General features: G+C 37.1%; 1 pseudogene across 1 annotated transcript; it reads left to right on the top strand.

The window, feature by feature from the left end:
* Positions 1 to 203: 203 nt before the first annotated feature.
* On the top strand, positions 204 to 18478 carry LOC114294345 (primary amine oxidase 1-like; annotated as a pseudogene). Its single transcript, XR_014334520.1, has 6 exons — positions 204 to 466; position 2787; positions 15730 to 16522; positions 16615 to 16728; positions 16806 to 17349; positions 17963 to 18478. The product of XR_014334520.1 is annotated as a primary amine oxidase 1-like (transcript).
* The last annotated feature ends 556 nt before the right edge of the window (positions 18479 to 19034 follow it).

The raw sequence follows: 19034 nt of genomic DNA, 5'->3' as shown, positions 1-19034 counted from the left end.
ATTCAATATTTGTTATGGTAATCCACTAGTAGTGGATAGGCTGTGCATTGCCTCCTTATAAAGGAAAGCTGACACACGAGGAAACTATGATTTGCTACATCATGATGTAAGAAGTGTGATACAATAAAAGAACAATTGGTGCTCTTATTATATATTGTCAAACAGTATTTTGAAACAAGAAACATCTGAATCAAAATTTCAAGTGCTCATGACTCTACAACTTTTAGTTGGCGCTATTGTCCTACTACAATGCTGCTTCATACCCACTCTTCAACGCCCCGTAGACCCTCTTACACCTAGTGAAATCAACCAAGTTAGGCTCATAATCCAAAACTCTCACCTTGGTACTGCTCTTTCTAACCTAACTTTTCATTTTGTTGATCTTGAAGAACCTGAGAAAAGTGATGTTCTCAATTGGCTATCTTCAAATAAACACAATGGGTCTTTCCCCTATCGCTGAGCCAAGGTAGTACACTACAACAAATTGCGCATTTGGCGACTGAAATTGGCAACTAAAACAATTTTAGTCGCCAAAAACAACATATTGGGCAACTAAAAACCTAATTTAGTCGGCATTGATTTAATCTTTTTAGCTACTGAATTATTTTAGTCGCCATATAGTCTTATTGGCGACCGAACTTAGTTTTAGTCGCTGTTTGTTACCATTTTACGCTACTAAAATTTCATTTAGTCGCCGTATAATAACATTTTGCAACAAAAAACTTTTGTCACCAAAAAAGGGCGTATTTTTGATGAATTTTTGACGACCAAAACTAAGTTAGTCGTTGTATATTAAACATTGCCGACGAAAATTTGAAATTAGTAGCCAAACAGGATGCTTTTGGCGACCAAGTTTTAGTCGTTGTTAAGGATATTTGGCGACAAATAATCATTTAGTCCCTAAAGCTTCAAAATTTTTTTAGAGGGAAACTCATTAATATTGGCGCCCAGTATATATATTACATAGACACACATTTTTATTCTGTTTTGTCTCACACACCAACATACAGAGCAGTCGATACCAAACCTCACCGCCACTTACCACCGCCGATCATCACCATCGTTGGCCACCGGCGCTCACCACCATGACCACTGCAAATCGGCCCCACCATTGATTATAGGTATTTGTTTCTCGTCTCTCTCCTTCACTGTTGATCTGGGTCTGTCTATTTGTATCTCTTTCTCGTTGTCTCTCCTATCTCCGTGTCTCACGATTCTTGTTGGGTTTTTATATGTTTTTTTTCTTTCATTTTCTGTTGATTTCGTAAACAATTTTTTAGGGCTTTTTTTGATTTCTTGAATGGGTTTGGTTGAAATTTCGGATTGTGGATTTTGGATTCTTGATTTTGGATTGTTGAACTATATGACCAAATGTGCCTTTGTTTAAGAAATATTCCAAACTAAACCTATATATATATATATATGCATGCATGCATAGGTGAGAAATCTAATTAATGTTTTAGCTTGTTTTGTGTGTTAGTGAGAGGACCTGAGACCACAAGGAGAAAGCCTCTGCAATCTAAGTAAGCTAAGGAGCTTAAAGTGACATTACAGTTCCCTTCTAGTGTGGTTTTTGGAGATTTATGGTACATTTCTTTGAAAAAAAAATCACTCTAATTTGCTTATAATTTTTTTTTTTTTTGCTTTGATGATTAAAATCCTATTTATGTTGTTCCCACCATTTAGAACAACATATGTTTTGAATGTAATCAAACACTCAAATTTAGAGTAATAGAAAAAATAATTTATTAGTTGGTTAAATTTGATGTCTTCGTTGAGAATGAAAATCAAACAAGGAAGTATTCTCCATTGCAAGTGTTTGTAAGGCACTTATTGGGGAAATTAAGTTCCTTAATTTGTTTAGTTTTATATATGTCTATAAATATATGAAAATGGTTACATCTTAAATTATCAAACAAGACACTTTATTATTAATCTTAAACTATTGACAAATTAGAAAGAGGGCAAACATGCTTTCAGTGGATACAAAAATAGTCCCATCATACACTAAACCTCTTTACTTCTCTCAATCAAGTCAGAAAAAAATGCCTCTTCATAATAATTATTTGATTGTGAACGTTAGACATCTTATAAATTTAAAATAAAAATTATATCATCAAAAAATTACAACTACATTATAAAAAACTAGAGAGAGCCCCAATCATTTTAAACATCTACAATTTTTACATACCCTAGCAGCACTTGGACGGGGTAGTGGTGGCCATCCTACTATAACATGCTGCTCATTCAATACCCCATCTCATCCACTATGGATTTAGTAGTAGTATATGGAAAAATAAAATAACAAAAAAACTAAATAGAGGATATAACTAAGGTTTACATTCAAAGTAGTGGCAATCATTAGAAAAAAATTAGGAGTCTAGTCGCTCAGATTTCACAGGTGCATCTGATGATGATAACTTCCATTCTGAAGGCAGAGGTTGTTGGCCACCAATGAGTCACTAACCAAACCAACATCAACTTCATCAAAATTCAGATTAAGTGAATGGCCCAGATTAGGAGGGCATGGCCCAGCTTTGTGTATTATATATGCCCCTGAATCTTCAAATATCATTATGGGAGTGTGTCCATTTAATTAGCTTCAGTTGTAATTTCTTTAAAAGTCAACCTCAGTTGAGAAATCAGTGGCCAAAACATAAGAAATTAGGATTAGAAAGTGTGATTAATCAATAGCCTAAATACTCTCACATCTTTCTAGTGAAAACCTTTGCAACTCCATAGAAACAACAGAGGATAATCTGGTCAATATGACGATAAAAGAACAGGGTCGTCCTTTCACTTAGGATTTATTGAAAAAAGACGAAACATAATCTCTCTGATCTTCTGGGATAGTTGTAGCCTTTCAACCATACCGTTGATTCTGAAAGCACCTAACTTTACGATCTAAGTTGCACTATGTTAGTGTAGAATGGGGACAATAATAGAATGGCAATGGCCAATGTAAGGCAACAAACCTTATTCTAACTAGATTTTTTTTGTCAATGCCCTCAATAGGCTTGAGCCATCTTTGTTGTAGACCAAAATGCCTTTACTGCAAGAACACAAAAGCCATCAGAAAGTAGTGAACTCATAAAGGAGTGGTAATCTATGTAAATATATCACATTCGAACATTCTAGACCAAATGTAGAATGTAATTAGTAGTAGTTATTGGGTTTAAATTTTGGATTTTAGTAATTGATTATTAGATTTTTTTGACTTTTTAACTATTTTAAGTTAATAGTCTGTTTCATGTAATATTTTTCATGAATTTTAAATTATTTTTCTACTGATTGGAACAAATATATAGAAATTAGTATAATGTTTGTTAAATATAAATTAATCTTACACCAAGACTAGCAAATGCCCCTATTAATTAATATAGAATTGAAGAATCATATTAAGGGTATATATTTGAAATACTACTTAGAAGGAACAATCAATCCATGTAATTAAATTAAATATTTTTCAATACTCTTTTAAGCATTACTCACTAGTTGTAGTTTATTCAATACTAGACAGAGTACAAGTTCATGTGAGTATAGTGTAGTAGATGACCATTGGCTATTTGTTGCTTGCATAGTTGGGTCTAAAGCTATGAAAAATATATAATATTTTTTAGTTAGTCGACGTTTATGTGTTTTGAAGGTAGCTCGAAGATGTTAGATTGTTGAAAGGGTCTAATTTGTGCATAATATGTTAACAGACTATGATTTGGGATATTTTTTTCTTCTTTTCATTAGAGAAGAGTGTTAATCAAGTTGACAACAATTATATTTCATCTATAATTATATTTTGTATTGTTCATATACTAAAAAAGTGTGTGAACAAATTTATTTTCATATTGAAAAATATTTAATTTAATTACATTGATTGATTGTTCCTTCTAAGTAGTATTTCAAATATATACCCTTAATATGATTCTTCAATTCTATATTAATTAATAGGGGCATTTGCTAGTCTTGGTGTAAGATTAATTTATATTTAACAAACATTATACTAATTTCTATATATTTGTTCCAATCAGTAGAAAAATAATTTAAAATTCATGAAAAATATTTCATGAAACAGACTATTAACTTAAAATAGTTAAAAAGTCAAAAAAAATCTAATAATCAATTACTAAAATCCAAAATTTAAACCCAATAACTACTACTAATTACATTCTACATTTGGTCTAGAATGTTCGAATGTGATATATTTACATAGATTACCATCCCTTTATGAGTTCACTACTTTCTGATGGCTTTCGTGTTCTTGCAGTAAGGGCATTTTGGTCTACGACAAAGATGGCTCAAGCCTATTGAGGGCATAGACAAAAAAAAATCTAGTTAGAATAAGGTTTGTTGCCTTACATTGGCCATTGCCATTCTATTATTGTCCCCATTCTACACTAACATAGTGCAACTTAGATCATAAAGTTAGGTGCTTTCAGAATCAACGGTATGGTTGAAAGGCTACAACTATCCCAGAAGATCAGAGAGATTATGTTTCATCTTTTTTCAATAAATCCTAAGTGAAAGGACGACCCTGTTCTTTAATCGTCATATTGACCGGATTATCCTCTGTTGTTTCTATGGAGTTGCAAAGGTTTGCACTAGAAAGATGTGAGAGTATTTAGGCTATTGATTAATCACACTTTCTAATCCTAATTTCTTATGTTTTGGCCACTGATTTCTCAACTGAGGCTGACTTTTAAAGAAATTACAACTGAAGCTAATTAAATGGACACACTCCCATAATGATATTTGAAGATTCAGGGGCATATATAATACACAAAGTTGGGCCATGCCCTCCTAATCTGGGCCATTCACTTAATCTGAATTTTGATGAAGTTGATGTTGGGTTGGTTAGTGACTCATTGGTGGCCAACAACCTCTGCCTTTAGAATGGAAGTTATCATCATCAGATGCACCTGTGAAATCTGAGCGACTAGACTCCTAATTTTTTTTTAATGATTGCCACTACTTTGAATGTAAACCTTAGTTATATCCTCTGTTTAGTTTTTTTGTTATTTTATTTTTCCATATACTACTACTAAATCCATAGTGGATGAGATGGGGTATTGAATGAGCAACATGTTATAGTAGGATGGCCGCCACTACCCCGTCCAAGTGCTGCTAGGGTATGTAAAAATTGTAGATTTTTAAAATGATTGGGGCTCTCTCTAGTTTTTTATAATGTAGTTGTAATTTTTTGATGATATAATTTTACTTTAAATTTATAAGATGTCTAACGTTCACAATCAAAATAATTATTATGAAGAGGCATTTTTTTCTGACTTGATTGAGAGAAGTAAAGAGGTTTGTGAATAATGCATAAAAATACACTCCTATTTGTGAATAATGCATAAAAATAGTATTGAATACACAAATATTTGGAGGTGTTAGTTTCATATATGGAAAAGACCATTTGCTGATTGCATCTTCAATGGGAGTCGCACCAACTGGACTTTTTTTGGGTCTTTGTTCTTTGTGATTTGTGCATAGCAACCAAATTAATGTATAAAGCAATTACTTTTATTTTTTTCAATGTTTCAAAACTTTAAAATTTCATTACTTCTGTTTTACCCATCTGATTTTCATAAAATTTATGTTTACAAAATGTATTTACTGAGATCTATTCAAGTCCAATCTATATTGAATATCAAATTTAATTTCTCTTTAAATTTGGTTACAATTATATGTCTCTCTCTAAGATGACTTCACATAGAATTGTTCATGTATGTCACATTTGCGTATGAATACATGCCAAGTTACTAGTGAAATTAGCCAACTATATGCAATTGACAAATAGGCAAAACATGCCGATCTGTTATTACTATTTCGTTCACTTCAAAAAGCAATGCTAATCGAACCCCTAAACTCACTTAAGCTCTCTTCCATTACAGACTATTTTTCCAAGTTGCCGTCCATTCCCAAGTTCATCTTTGCTTGTTGTGTACTGTTCCAATAATGGACAAGAGTTGGATGATGATAAAAGATAGGCTAAAAAGTAAAGAGTATCTAAAAGGTGTTCAGTCGTTTGTTGAGTTCGCTACAAAGAATTTAGGGCAGCAGGATGAAATCCATTGTCCTTGTGTTGATTGCTTGAACGGCACAAAATTTACTCGACACGTTGTACGATTACACTTGATTCGAAGAGGAATTGCATGTTCTTATCGAACTTGGGTGCACCGCGGGGAACATGTTCCCATGTTTCGTGCTCATCCTACTATGCGAAAACGATGATACTGAAAGCAACCGAGCTGGAATGACAACCAATCACATAAATGCGGATGAACTTCCTACCATGTTAGAAGAGATTTACATGAGTAGTCTCATGGATGATCATATCGACGAAGAACGTACTAGTTCAGATAAGCACAATTTGTTGATGTTCATGAAGTTGTTCGATGATGCTCAATGCAAAGTATATCCAGAGTGTGAAAAGTTCTCCATCTTGTCCTTCGTAATTAAGACGCTTCACGTGAAGGTGTAAAATAAATGGAGCAACAAATCTTTCAATATGGTTATGCAAGTTGGGGCATTTTGGCATTCTGATTTCAAATAGAAAAAGTTAAGGCAATCTGCCCAACACTTACTTCCTACTTACCTCTCTTACAGTGTGATGTGATATTCCTCTCCCCGCCAATACTTCTTCAAGGTACAAAAAGGAATTGGTCGGTTTTAGTGTTGGCAATAAAATTGAACTGAAAACCGACTTTTTAGAAAAATAAAATGTTATTTGAATTTTTTAAGTTAGAAACAGTCAGTAGGTTTTAGTCGAGTCAATCGGTATATATTTTTTTAATGCTTCTATGTACAATGAACCTAGTCATTGTTTCTAGAGTTTTGGGGTCTGTTAATGGACAACAATTATAGTTGTTATATACCCAATTGTTTAACAATATTTACAGTTCACAAGTATTTTGTTTGCCATGTCTCAATAATTCCACTATAAAATTGTAATTTTTGTTGCCTAAAAAGGATGCTAATACGTGAAATAAATTAATGAAAGCCTCATTGTGCATTAGGAGTTCTCAACATTGAATCATGATTTTATTTGGGTTGTAATCAACATAATTCCGAGTCTTTTTCCCCCTATTGACCATGTTGAATCCGTTAGACAATTATGAGCTTCATTATTGTCATATTGGAAAAATATATTAGTTCAATTAATAGTAGATCTCTTCTGTTATTTGTTGTCTTACCAAAAAGCCATAAACTTAGCCAAAGAAGGCCTTCAAGGGCCGAAAATTGAAAGCAGCCTGTAGACACTCCATTTTTGACTGCCCTTAAGACTTGGGCACTACTGATGGTGCACTTGGTGGTGAAAGTTGTGCAATGCAAGGGTTCGATTTCTTCGGCAATGAGAGATTCAAATCCTAACTTCACACCCCTTTTTGGACCAAAACTATTTTGAATGGTTTTTAGACCTTAAAACCCTCTCTTTCAAAACATTTTTGAAAATAAGTTTCTACGATGTTCCGACGCTCGCATTTTGTTAAATGTTGCACTTTTCGGTAAACCGAGCAAAGGACAAAGTGAAAATGAATGAAAAAGAGATGAACTCTTTGAAAATATTTCAAAACACCTTGTTTAGGGGTTTGGAGTTGAAGAAAAGAGGAGAGGAGAGAAGAAAACAAGTTGGGGGAGAAAATGGGCATGAACCGTTAAGAGAAAGAGTCGAGCAGCCCTCGCTGAATCAGGCCTATTCATTTGCACACTTGGATTTCAGCTATGAGGCCACCACCATTGGAAAGAAGACTTCTGGGGCTTCATTTTTCACTTAAGAATCTTCTGAAGCTGAGTCCGGACGGGGGAGATATGGTTGGTTGAAGTTAGGCATCAATCCGGTTGGACCGAAACTGAGCAGTCTTCACTAAAAGAGGGATATCTCTTAGCACACTTAGAATTTTGATGTGAGGCTGCCACCGTTGGAAAGAAGACTTTCGGGCCTTCAGTTTAGGCTCAAGAATGACCTGAAAAGGAGTCCAGATGAAGGAATTAGGCTTCTTTTAAGCCGGGGACCAAGACTGATTTTTGTTGCCGACCTCTATGGGAGTGTACCGGCCATGAATGGCCAATGCCGGCCCCATGCCGTCCAAAAGTGACCCCTGTGGGCCAACAATGGTAAGGTGCCGGCCACAGATGGCAGAAAATAGTTTTGGACAGATATTTTGCTCCAGCTGTCTCTCTTGAGATATTTTTGACGAAATGCTCCATTTTTGCTATATAATGAAGCCTTTTATCTCATATTCAAGGGGGAGAACATTTGAGAACAATTTGGCAAAGGTTTGGGAGCCTCTCTCTCTTCAAACCTTTCTCTAGATTTCACCCTCTCCAAAGCTTTTGTGCTAGAAGGCTTGCATACAACCATCTTTAACCTATCAACCCTTAAGAAGACTTGATCACCATTGGGCTGAGGTCCTTTGGAACTTGTTTTGGGCTACTAAAGGTGGTTTTGGTTTAAGAAAAGTGGCTGTTTGTTGGTTGTTTGCTGCTGTGCTTCAAGGGTGAGTTTCTCCCTCTTTTAAGCCTTTTTTTGTACACAACCTTGGCCACCTTTTCATGCTGATTTTGGCCTAGTTGTCAACTACAAAAACCTTTGTTTTTAAGGCTTAAAAATGGTAGTTTAAAGTGTTTTTGGAGTTAGGGGTGTTTCACCCTCTTTGGTGGCTTATTTGCTAAGCTTCTTGCCTTCCTTTAAAGACTTTGAAATCATCTTGTTTTGGCCTTAAAACCACTGAATTCCAGAGAAATTTCAGTGGTAGAAAACCTATTTTGAGGCTCAAAATATGCGGGGGTGGTCCCCCCTCATCTTCTCTTGTTTGCATGTGTTGATGGCCCTCCAAAAGAGCATGTGTTTCTACTTCTTAGAGGCTTTGTTTAGGCTCATTTTTGTGACTTTTCAGACCTGCCATAACTTTTTTTTTGGCTGTCTTGGTCACCTCTTGCATGCTTCTTATACTTGTAGTGTAATCCTACTTGTAGCCTTGCAAAGTAGCATGTCTTTGTGCTTTAAATTGGCTCCATTTCAGCATGTTTTTAGCCATTATTTACCATGTCATAACTCTATTTGGGTCTGGTTGAGTCACCTCATGCATGCTTCTTACACTTGTAGTGTAAACCTTGCTCACTAGCCTAGTATACTTGGTGTTTTGGCCCATTATTCTAGCATGTTTTGGCTCTACTCCAGCAAGTTCTTACTATTATTTTAACATGCTTTAGCTCTGTTTTGAGGCTTCTTGGTCATATGATGCTTGTGATGCATGCTTGTAATGCAATAGCCTTGAATGGCTTTGAGTTTTGAGGTATCTTGCATGCTTGGCTTAAGATATTTGCATGTTTTGGCATCATTTGGCATGTTATTTCAGAGCATATAGTATTGTTACACTTCCATATTTTTCACTCTTTAAGTGCTCTTGAGAGTTGTACCTTTATACCTTGTTGGTAAGTCATTGCATGAGCCTAATTTTCTTGCCTTTCAAGCCATCATCTCAGTCCATTTTGGATACTGTTTTGGCCTGCATAAGGTCTGTTTGTGGCTGATTTGGCCATTTGAGCATTGTCTTGCATGCCTCTAGTGCAATATACTTCACTAGCTTCGATGCTTAAGCCTTGCAACATGCATCACATGGGTTATTTGCATGATTTTAAGTCATTTAGCATGACATTTCAGTGCTAGAATATATGCCATTGTACTCCATGTTTCACTCTTTCGATGCTTTTGGAGAGTTGTGTCTTGTGCGTTAATCTTGCACTAACATGTATGCATGTTTGTCTAGTCCTTTGAGTCTCCATTTCAGCATGTTTTGCCACTGTTTTGGGTATGATGTAACTCTGTTTTGAGCTGGTTTGGATGTTTGAGCATTGTGATGCATGTTTATAGTGTTATCCTCTTCACTAGCCTTGGTGTTCTTGGCCCCTTAACATATTGTGCATGAATGCTTGCATGTTAGAGTATTGCATGCCATCTTAACATGTCAAGATTAGCATGAGAGTTTTGCATGTCATGTTATTTGTGTGCATTGCATTGTGTTCAACCCGGTGTTGTGTTTGAACACAAGGTGGATTAGCTCATTTCATACTTGAAGTGATGAAATGAGCCAATCTCCTTTGGTCTCCATTGCCTTTGATTTCTCATGATAAGGAGATGGTCTTGGTGTCTTGTTTGTCATGCATTTATTGAATTTGCACATGTTGGATCTTTGGCCATCCTGCATCGAGATGCATGATTGATGGTCTTGGATCCAATGATGCCCATTCTATTGATGTTTTAAAGTGATATGGAATGGCATAGTGCGTACACACCCTTAGGAGACCCTCCATTTTCTTTATTTTGTGCTCTGCTGCAGCTTGGTGTCACAGCACACCAGTGGCCAGCACCCTCTTATTGTCGGCCGGAAGATCTTCATTTATGGCTGGCAGTGTACACTCTTGGTCGGCAGGGGGATCGACAGCCACCTCTCATGGTCGGCAGACCGCTGGTGCACTCCTCAGCACTGTTTTGGTGAGATCCAGCAGCTAGTTCTCAAGGACACCCTGCAGACAGAGCCTTCAAAGAGCATTTGGAGAGCTTTCAGGACGGGAATCGAGCATGCATCTTCAACTTCTTCAAGGCAAAACTGAGGCGGCCTAGTTTACATATTTTAATACTTAGCATGAATTTGTAATTTAATTAATTCATTTGTTAATTAGTTAAAGTTTTGTAATAATTAGCTTAGTGTTAGCTAGATATTCAATTTAGTTATGTAATAATTATTCTAATTAGATTATTAGATTAGTTAGATAAGCTTAGAGTATTCATTCGGACCCTCCGTCGAGAGGGCAAATTTTGTAATAAGTGTGCGTGTGTGTGATGCATGTCTTCCAACCCTCGTTTCTTTCTCTCTTTTACTTATCCGCTTTCAATGGTTAGTCTAGGGTCATTTTCAATTAGCATCCTTATGCTTCGCATGCGTGCATCATTCATCTGTTTTGCATGCACCGAGCTCGACGCATCATACAAACTGCATTGTATTTCAATACCAATTTGAATGGATGTTATCAAGTTGCATTCACATGACATCTTAGAATAGCCGAGCCTATCTTTGTTGCATTTTGCATGTGTTGCATTAGGCATTGTGGACATAGCTAGGATCATGCATTGATTACTAACTAGCTTCTGTTTTGGCTCGGAGTACTAGGTAAGCTTTTATGCTTTAGCATCCTTGCATGTATGTAAGTGTTGCCATGATATCATGCTTGCCATGAGGCTAACTGCTTAATTGTTTAAACCGCATGAATGCCTATGGATGAAGGCTTGATTGCCTGAATTGGAACAACTCGATGATTGTGAGTTTTAAGCCCACTTGAAGGTGGCAAAATCATGTTTTTCTAAGCCCACTTGAAGGTGGCAAATCCGCGTCTTAGCCTACTTGCGAGTAGCACTTTCAAACCACTTTCAAAAACAAACATGAGTTGTTTTGTTCCAATCCGCGTGATTGAGTCTATACTTGTATGCTGTGTGCATCACATAGTAATTTTAGATTAATAAATTGGAATAAGAACACATGTGTTTTCAAAACAACATATCATGATTAGTAGAGGCCAATCCTTTGATCGGGCGAGCGGGGGTGCTCATTTCAAGACCTTCCCCTCTCGTACCTAAGTTCCCGAGCCAAGGCAACTTTGGTGATAACGGACACATTGCCTTAGGCACAAGTCAGGGTTCTCTAAATTTCCCAAAACAAAATATTTAGGTGGCGACTCTGAAATCTGGTAAAGCAATCCATGTTTGGCGCTTTTTGATTAAAATTGATTTTCCAAAACGATTTGCCGGATTTGGACTCTTTGGTGATTTATCAGTCTTGCATTGCACTTTGTGAGATTAGATTCAGAACCATGACAGGAGTCCAAATTGTAGTAGTTAGAACAGCGATTCGCGCCCTCGCTCGTGAAGCGGAGTTCGGGCGGTCAACAGTTTCTGGCGACTCTCCCCGAACAACTGTAACGATGGCATGGGTAGCTTCCTTGTATCAAATAGGACTTGTGGGGATAGACGAGACATAGTTAGCACGTGTACGTTGGGAGTTGGCGTGAAAAAACGCCATAAACTTAGTCGAAAAAAAGCTTTCGAGGGCTGAAAATTGAAAAAAGCCCCCGAACCACTATAGGGATGGCACGGGTAGCTTCCTTGTGTTAAATAGGACCGGCGGGGACAAACGGGATGTAATTAGCACGTATACGTTGGGAGTTGGCGTGAAAAACACCATAAACTTAGCCGAAAAAGGCCTTCGAGGGCCGAAAATTGAAAGCAGCCCCCGAACCACTGTAGGGATGGCACGGGTAGCTTCCTCGTGTCAAATAGGTCCTTTAGGGATAGACGGGACGTAATTAGCATGTGTACGTTGGGAGTTGGTGTGAAAAACACCATAAACTTAGCTGAAAAAAAGCCTTAGAGAGGCAAAAATTGAAAGCAGCCCCCAAACCACTGTACGGATGGCACGGGTAGCTTTCTTGCGTCAAATAGAACCTGTGGGGACAGATGGGACGTAATTAGCATGGGCACGTTGGGAGTTGGCATGGTAAACGCCATAAACTTAGCCCAAAAAGGCCTTCGAGGACCGAAAATTTAAAGCAGCCCCCGAACCACTGTAGGGATGGCACGGGTAGCTTTCTTGTGTCAAATAGGACCTGTGGGAATAGACGGGACGTAATTAGCACGTGTACATTGGGAGTTGACGTGAAAAACGCCATAAACTTACCCAAAAAAGGCCTTCGAGGGTTTAAAATTGAAAGCAGCCCCCGAACCACTGTAGGGATGGCACGGGTAGCTTCCTCGTGTCAAATAGGACCTGTGGGGATAGATGGGACATAATTAGCACATGTACATTGGAAGTTGCCGTGAAAAATGCCATAAACTTAGCCCAAAAAAGGCTTTCGAGGGTCAAAAATTGAATGTAGCCCCCGAACCACTATACGGTTGGCACGGGTAGCTTCCTCACATCAAATAGGACATGTGGGGATAGATGGGACGTAATTAGCATGGGTATGTTGGGAGTAGGCGTGGTAAACGCCATAAACTTAGCCAAAAAAACCCTTCGAGGGCCAGAAATTGAAAGCAGACCCCAAACCACTGTAGGGATGGCACGGGTAGCTTCCTTGTGTCAAATAGGACCTGTGGGGACAAATGGGACATAGTTAGCACTTGTACATTGGGAGTTGGTGTGAAAAACGTCATAAACTTAGCCGAAAAAAGGCCTTCGAGGGCCAAAAATTGAAAGCAACCCCCGGACCACTGTATGGTTGGCACGGGTAGCTTCCTCGCATCAAATAGGACCTGTGAGGACTGACGGGACGTAATTAGCACGGGTACGTTGGGAGTTGGCGTGGTACAACTTGGCTGAAAAAGGCCTTTGAGGGCCCAAAATTGAAAGCGGCCCCCGAACCACTGTAGGGATGGCACGAGTAGCTTCCTCGCATCAAATAAGACCTATAGGGATAGACGGGACATAATTAGAATGTGTACGTTCGGAGTTGGCGTGAAAAACGCCATAAACTTAGTCGAAAAAGGCCTTCAAGGGCCGAAAATTGAAAGCAGCCCCTGAACCACTGTAAGGATGGCACAGAGCTTCCTTGTGTCAAATAGGACTTGCAGGCACAGACAGGACGTAATTAGCACGTGTACGTTGGGAGTTGGCATGAAAAACGCCATAAACTTAGCCGACAATGGCATTTGAGGGTCGAAAATTGAAAGCAGCCCCCGAACCATTGTAGGGATGGCACAGGTAGCTTCCTTGTGTCAAATAGCACTTGTGGGGACAGACAGGACGTAATTAGCACATGTACGTTGGGAATTGGCATGGAAAATGCCATAAACTTAGCCGAAAAGGCCTTCGAAGGCCGAAAATTGAAAATAACCCCCGAACAACTGTAGGGATGGCACGAGTAGCTTCCTCATGTCAAATAGGACCTGTGGGATCAAACGGGATGTAATTAGCACGCGTACATTGGGAGTTAGTGTGGAAAACGCCATAAACTTAGCCGAAAAGGCCTTTAAGGGCCGAAAATTTAAAGCAGCCCCCGAACAATTGTAGGGATGGCACGGGTAGCTTTCTCATGTCAAGTAGGACCTGTGGGGTCAGACGGGACGTAATTAGCACGTGTATGTTGGGAGTTGGCATAAGAAACGCCAGAAAGCTTATAAATATATATATTAAAGCTTATATATTAAAACTTATAAATATATATGTTCTATAAGCATCTCTATATATGTACATTTATAAATAAAATATATATATGTTTACACTTTAGACTAAACTTGACTTGGAGCTCATTGACTTGGGAAATTTCTTTACACTTTAAATACAATTTAAAGTGTAAAGAAACTATATTTAAATTCCTAAATTCAAACTATATTTAAATACAATTTCAATTACAATTGACATTCTTACAATTTGTGTTTTGTATATGGCTGTAACTTTTTCTATACAATTTTTGTTTACAATGGAACTAATGGGTGTAATTTTTTTTGTGTAGATGGCTTTTGGCATTGACATGTGAATCTTCTATTTTTTTGCCCGGAAGATAATTCACAGTTTTGGAAGTTTGGGAAGCTTTTTGTCGTCCTATACTTTTTTGTATGGAATTTGGATGCATCGTACATACAATTTTTAGCAAGATACATGGTATTTTTGGAACTTGTATTAATTGCTCTGGTGGTATACATAGATTACCTTTTGTCGTGGTACATATTACCATGGTAATTTGTATTTTGCCAAATGGTCATTACAATGTAGAGTATAATAAAAACGTTTTGTGTATAGAGGACATTGTTTTGGTAACGTATTTGGAATGTATGACGTTATTATTTGTAATTGGAATATATATAGTTGGTTTGCATATAAGTTTACATTAGAAAGTGTTCTTTTTTGTTTGATGGTTGCAAGTGAAACATGCATTATAGAATAGGTGATAATATATATAGGTTGTATACCTATTACAGGTTGCGGTGGATACATATAGGTTGTGACAAAATTTATTAAAATGAAAAAAACAAAACAAAAATATAAAATGACGTTTTTGGTGACAAAACAATTGGTAGCCAAAAAGAAATAAATCTTTTGGCGACTAAATATTTAGTAGCCAAAATGAATCGAAACCAACTTCGGCGACTAATTGTTTAGTTGCTAAAACTCGAAACACTTTTGGCGACTAAATATGTAGTAGCTAAAACAAATCGAAAATAGTTATGGCGACTAATTGTTTAGTAGCTAAAACTCAAAACACTTTTGGCAACTAAATATTTAGTCGCCAAAACATAATCAAAAATCTTAGGCGACTAATGTGTGTAGTAGCTAACAAGAATCAACCTTTCCGCGACTAAACATTTAGTAGCTGAAATAGCACTATTGGCGACTACTAATTTCGTCGCCGTGGATATTTTAAGTTTTTGCGACAAAAGATTTAGTAGCTGAAGATGTGAGTTAAATGAATTGATGTACCCTTTGGGCGACTAATATGTTAGTCACCAATGTCAGTCATCAGCGACTAAGCCACTTTTCGTCGCTAATACCTGGTACATTTGCCTACTAAAATATTAGTTGGTATTTTTGTAGGACTTTTGGCGACTAAAAAAACATTCGGCGGCGATGTATCCACGACAAAGCCAACAACCAAAATTTTTGGTCGGCAAAGTATTTCGGCGACTAAAATCAATACTTTTGGTGACTAAAAATTAGTCGCCAAAAGTGTATTTTCTTGTAGTGGTAATTCGGGCTAGAGGTGAGACCCATGAGCTCATTGTGGACTTAGCCACCGGTTCAATCACATCGGACCATGTTTACACCGGTCATGGTTTCCCCCCATTCACTTACAATGAGCTCCTCCAAGCTAGTAGGCTAGTAGATTGGTTAGGAGAACTTGTAACCAAAAGAGTGGTTAGAGTTTTGTGCTACTATCGTGGAGGAACAACTAACATCTTCACAAGGCCTATTGAGGGGATAAGTATACTAGTCGATGTTGAGTCAGTGCAAATTATCAAATATATAGATAGATTTAAAGTCCCTTTGCCTAGTGCCAATGATACTGATTTCCGGTCATCAGGGCAGGGGACTAATTCGGCCCTTGCAATGGAACCAAAATTGGGTTCACCATCAAAGACCATGAGGTCAGATGGGCTAATTGGGCCTTCCACATTGCGTTCAATGCCTGAGCAGGCCTGATCATGTCAACGGCTTTTGTATTCGATACTGGAAGGACAAAGTGGCGGCGTGTGCTCTACAGAGGACACGTGTCAGAAACATTTGTACCGTAAATGGATCTGACAAGTGAGTGGTACTTCAGGACGTTTATGGACATTGGCGAATTTGGGTTTGGGCATTCTGCTGACTCCCTCATGCCATTAATCGACTGCCCTAGCAACGCGGCCTATATGGACGGGTACATGGCCGGGGCAGACGGGCAGGCACAACAGGTGGCCAGGGCAATTTGCATATTTGAGAGATATTCTGGTGATGTGGCATGGAGGCATACTGAAATTGGTGTTCCAGGACAAGTGGTAACATGGTTTGGCAATTTTGGTCATTTGGTTGCGTATGTTTTGTGATTTTATGTTGTGTGATTTTGATTTGAATTGGTTTGGTTTTGCAGTTAACAAGTGGGGAGACAGAGGTTAGTTTGGTGGTTAGGATGGTGGCAACTGTTGGGAACTATGACTACGTTCTTGATTGGGAATTCAAGCAAAGTGGTTCCGTTAAAGTTGGGGTAAGAACAAACAAGTGCTTTATTACCTGCTTTTAGAAATGTTGATACTAGTTGAATATTTTTTGGTAAATTACCAGGTAAGTTTGACAGGGTTGCTAGAGATGAAGGCAACCTCATACGCGCACAATGGTCGCAAAACAGAGGGTGTTTATGGTACCTTTGTAGCCCATAACACCATTGCAATCCATCACAATCACTTCCTCACTTACTACCTCGACCTTGACATTGATGGTACAAACAATTCATTTGTCAGATTGAAATTAAAGGCTGCTCGAGCGGTGGGGAGTAAGCCGAGCACGCCAAGAAAGAGTTACTGGACCGTGGTTAGAGAAACTGTCGAGTCGGAAGCAAAAGCCAGAACTCGGCTTGGCTTGGAGCCAGCTGAGTTGTCAATAGTGAATCCGAATAAGATGACCAAGTTGGGGAATCAGGTGGGTTACCGGCTGATCACCGGACAACCGGCTACCTCCATCCTGTCGGACGATGACTATCCTCAAATCCGGTCTGCCTACACGAAATATCAGCTGTGGTTGACCCTTATGACCGGTTGGAGAGGTGGGCTGGTGGGTTTTATGCCGACCGGAGCCATGGCGACGATGGCTTGGCCGTTTGGAGCAAGAGGTACCCAAAAAAAAAAATTATTGTTAGATTTGCAAACGAGTCGAGTCGAACCATTTTGATGTGTTTGAAATCTACTTGCTGAACAATAATTGAAATTTAATTTGAACTCAAGCAGAGCTCAAGTTGAGCTTAAATAATCAATTTGGATTGTCAAATAGTTTAAAATTTTGAGTTTTGCTTGAGTCAACTTAATTGGGTAAACAAGCTTGGCTCAAATTTGAAAAGAAAAATCGAATTTCAATTAATATGCTTATTAAAAAGAAATGAAGATTATGGGTAAAATATAGAAGAATACCAATATTATTAATAAATTTCATTAATCAAATATAAAATTTTTATATACACCAAATATAAACAAAGAAATAAAATTAATTAAAAAAATATTTTTGATTTATTAAAAATAAATATCAATTTTTTTACACCTTTGTGTTTATGAGCCTGTTTGAGCCGAACTTAGTTTCATTCAATTACTAAACGAGTCAAAAAAATTGACTCAAACTCGTTCATTTAAGTCACGGGTCAAGCTCAAGAAAGTTGAGTTCAAATTATTCATAAATAATTCAATCCGTTTGTAGCTCTGATGATGATCTTTGATATTTTTTGTTAAGTGCAGAAATAGGCCAATTGTGAACAAAGATATAGTCCTTTGGTACACAGTTGGGTTCCATCATATTCCGATCCAAGAAGATTTTCCGGTGATGCCAACACTATACAGTGGATTCGAGCTCCGGCCAGCCAATTTTTTCGAAAGAAACCCATTGATCAAACAACAGTGTTCAAGATGTTAAATTTTCCTAATGCACTAAAGCTACTTGTCAGTGCAGGAAAATTTTATCTACAAGAAAAGGAAAGAAAATTATGGGTCTTGTCAAGAAAAATTCAATGAAATAGGAAAACTACTCGACCAAAGTCAATTATCGACCATTGATGAAGAAGGCAATGCAAATGTTTGGACCTTGTACAAGTTTTTTAACAATATTATTAGAATTGACATGTATTTTTGGCGCAAGATTTGGATAAGCCAAAAATCAAGTACTTTATACGAATTTAAATGTGAATATTCACATTTATTATAAAAATTCACATTTTTAGCAATTCATATTAATTGATTTATTGAAAATGTGAAATTTCACTCTTACAAATTTTATGTTACAATTTGTATGTGTTAATGATATTCACAGTTTTTCACTTAAAAAAATTAAAAAATTAAAAATTAATAAAATAAAATTAAAAATTAAAAATTAAAAAAAAAAAAAACCACCATTTTTGTGAATGCTCAGACCGATTGATTCGATTATTTTATATGTAAACTCAAAGTAGGCATATGTACATGTATATATTTTTGTCCAGGAAATTTTATGGTACACACTTTTTTTTATTACGACTTTTATGGTTTTTGGTTATGACTATTGTGATGTTAGTTATGTTATTATTTTAGATATGATTTAAAAGTTCTTTAGTTATACCTTATGTGGTGTTTGGTTATAATTTTTTTTTATTTTAGTTATGACCTCTATAGGATTGAGTTATGATATTTGTAAAAATTAAACCTATAAATATCATAATTTATATATGATATAACATCTTTTTTGCGCGCACACATGTATATATATATATATGCACATCTATATATATAATATGTGGAGAGAGTTCAAAGGTGCGTTGATTTCTATGGTAAAAATTAA

Source organism: Camellia sinensis, chromosome 7 (assembly GCF_055761805.1).
Source record: "Camellia sinensis isolate YWXY chromosome 7, ASM5576180v1, whole genome shotgun sequence".
Classification (NCBI taxonomy): domain Eukaryota; kingdom Viridiplantae; phylum Streptophyta; class Magnoliopsida; order Ericales; family Theaceae; genus Camellia; species Camellia sinensis.
The sequence above is the reverse complement of the archived record's forward strand: the minus strand, read 5'-3'. Positions and strand labels throughout refer to the sequence as shown.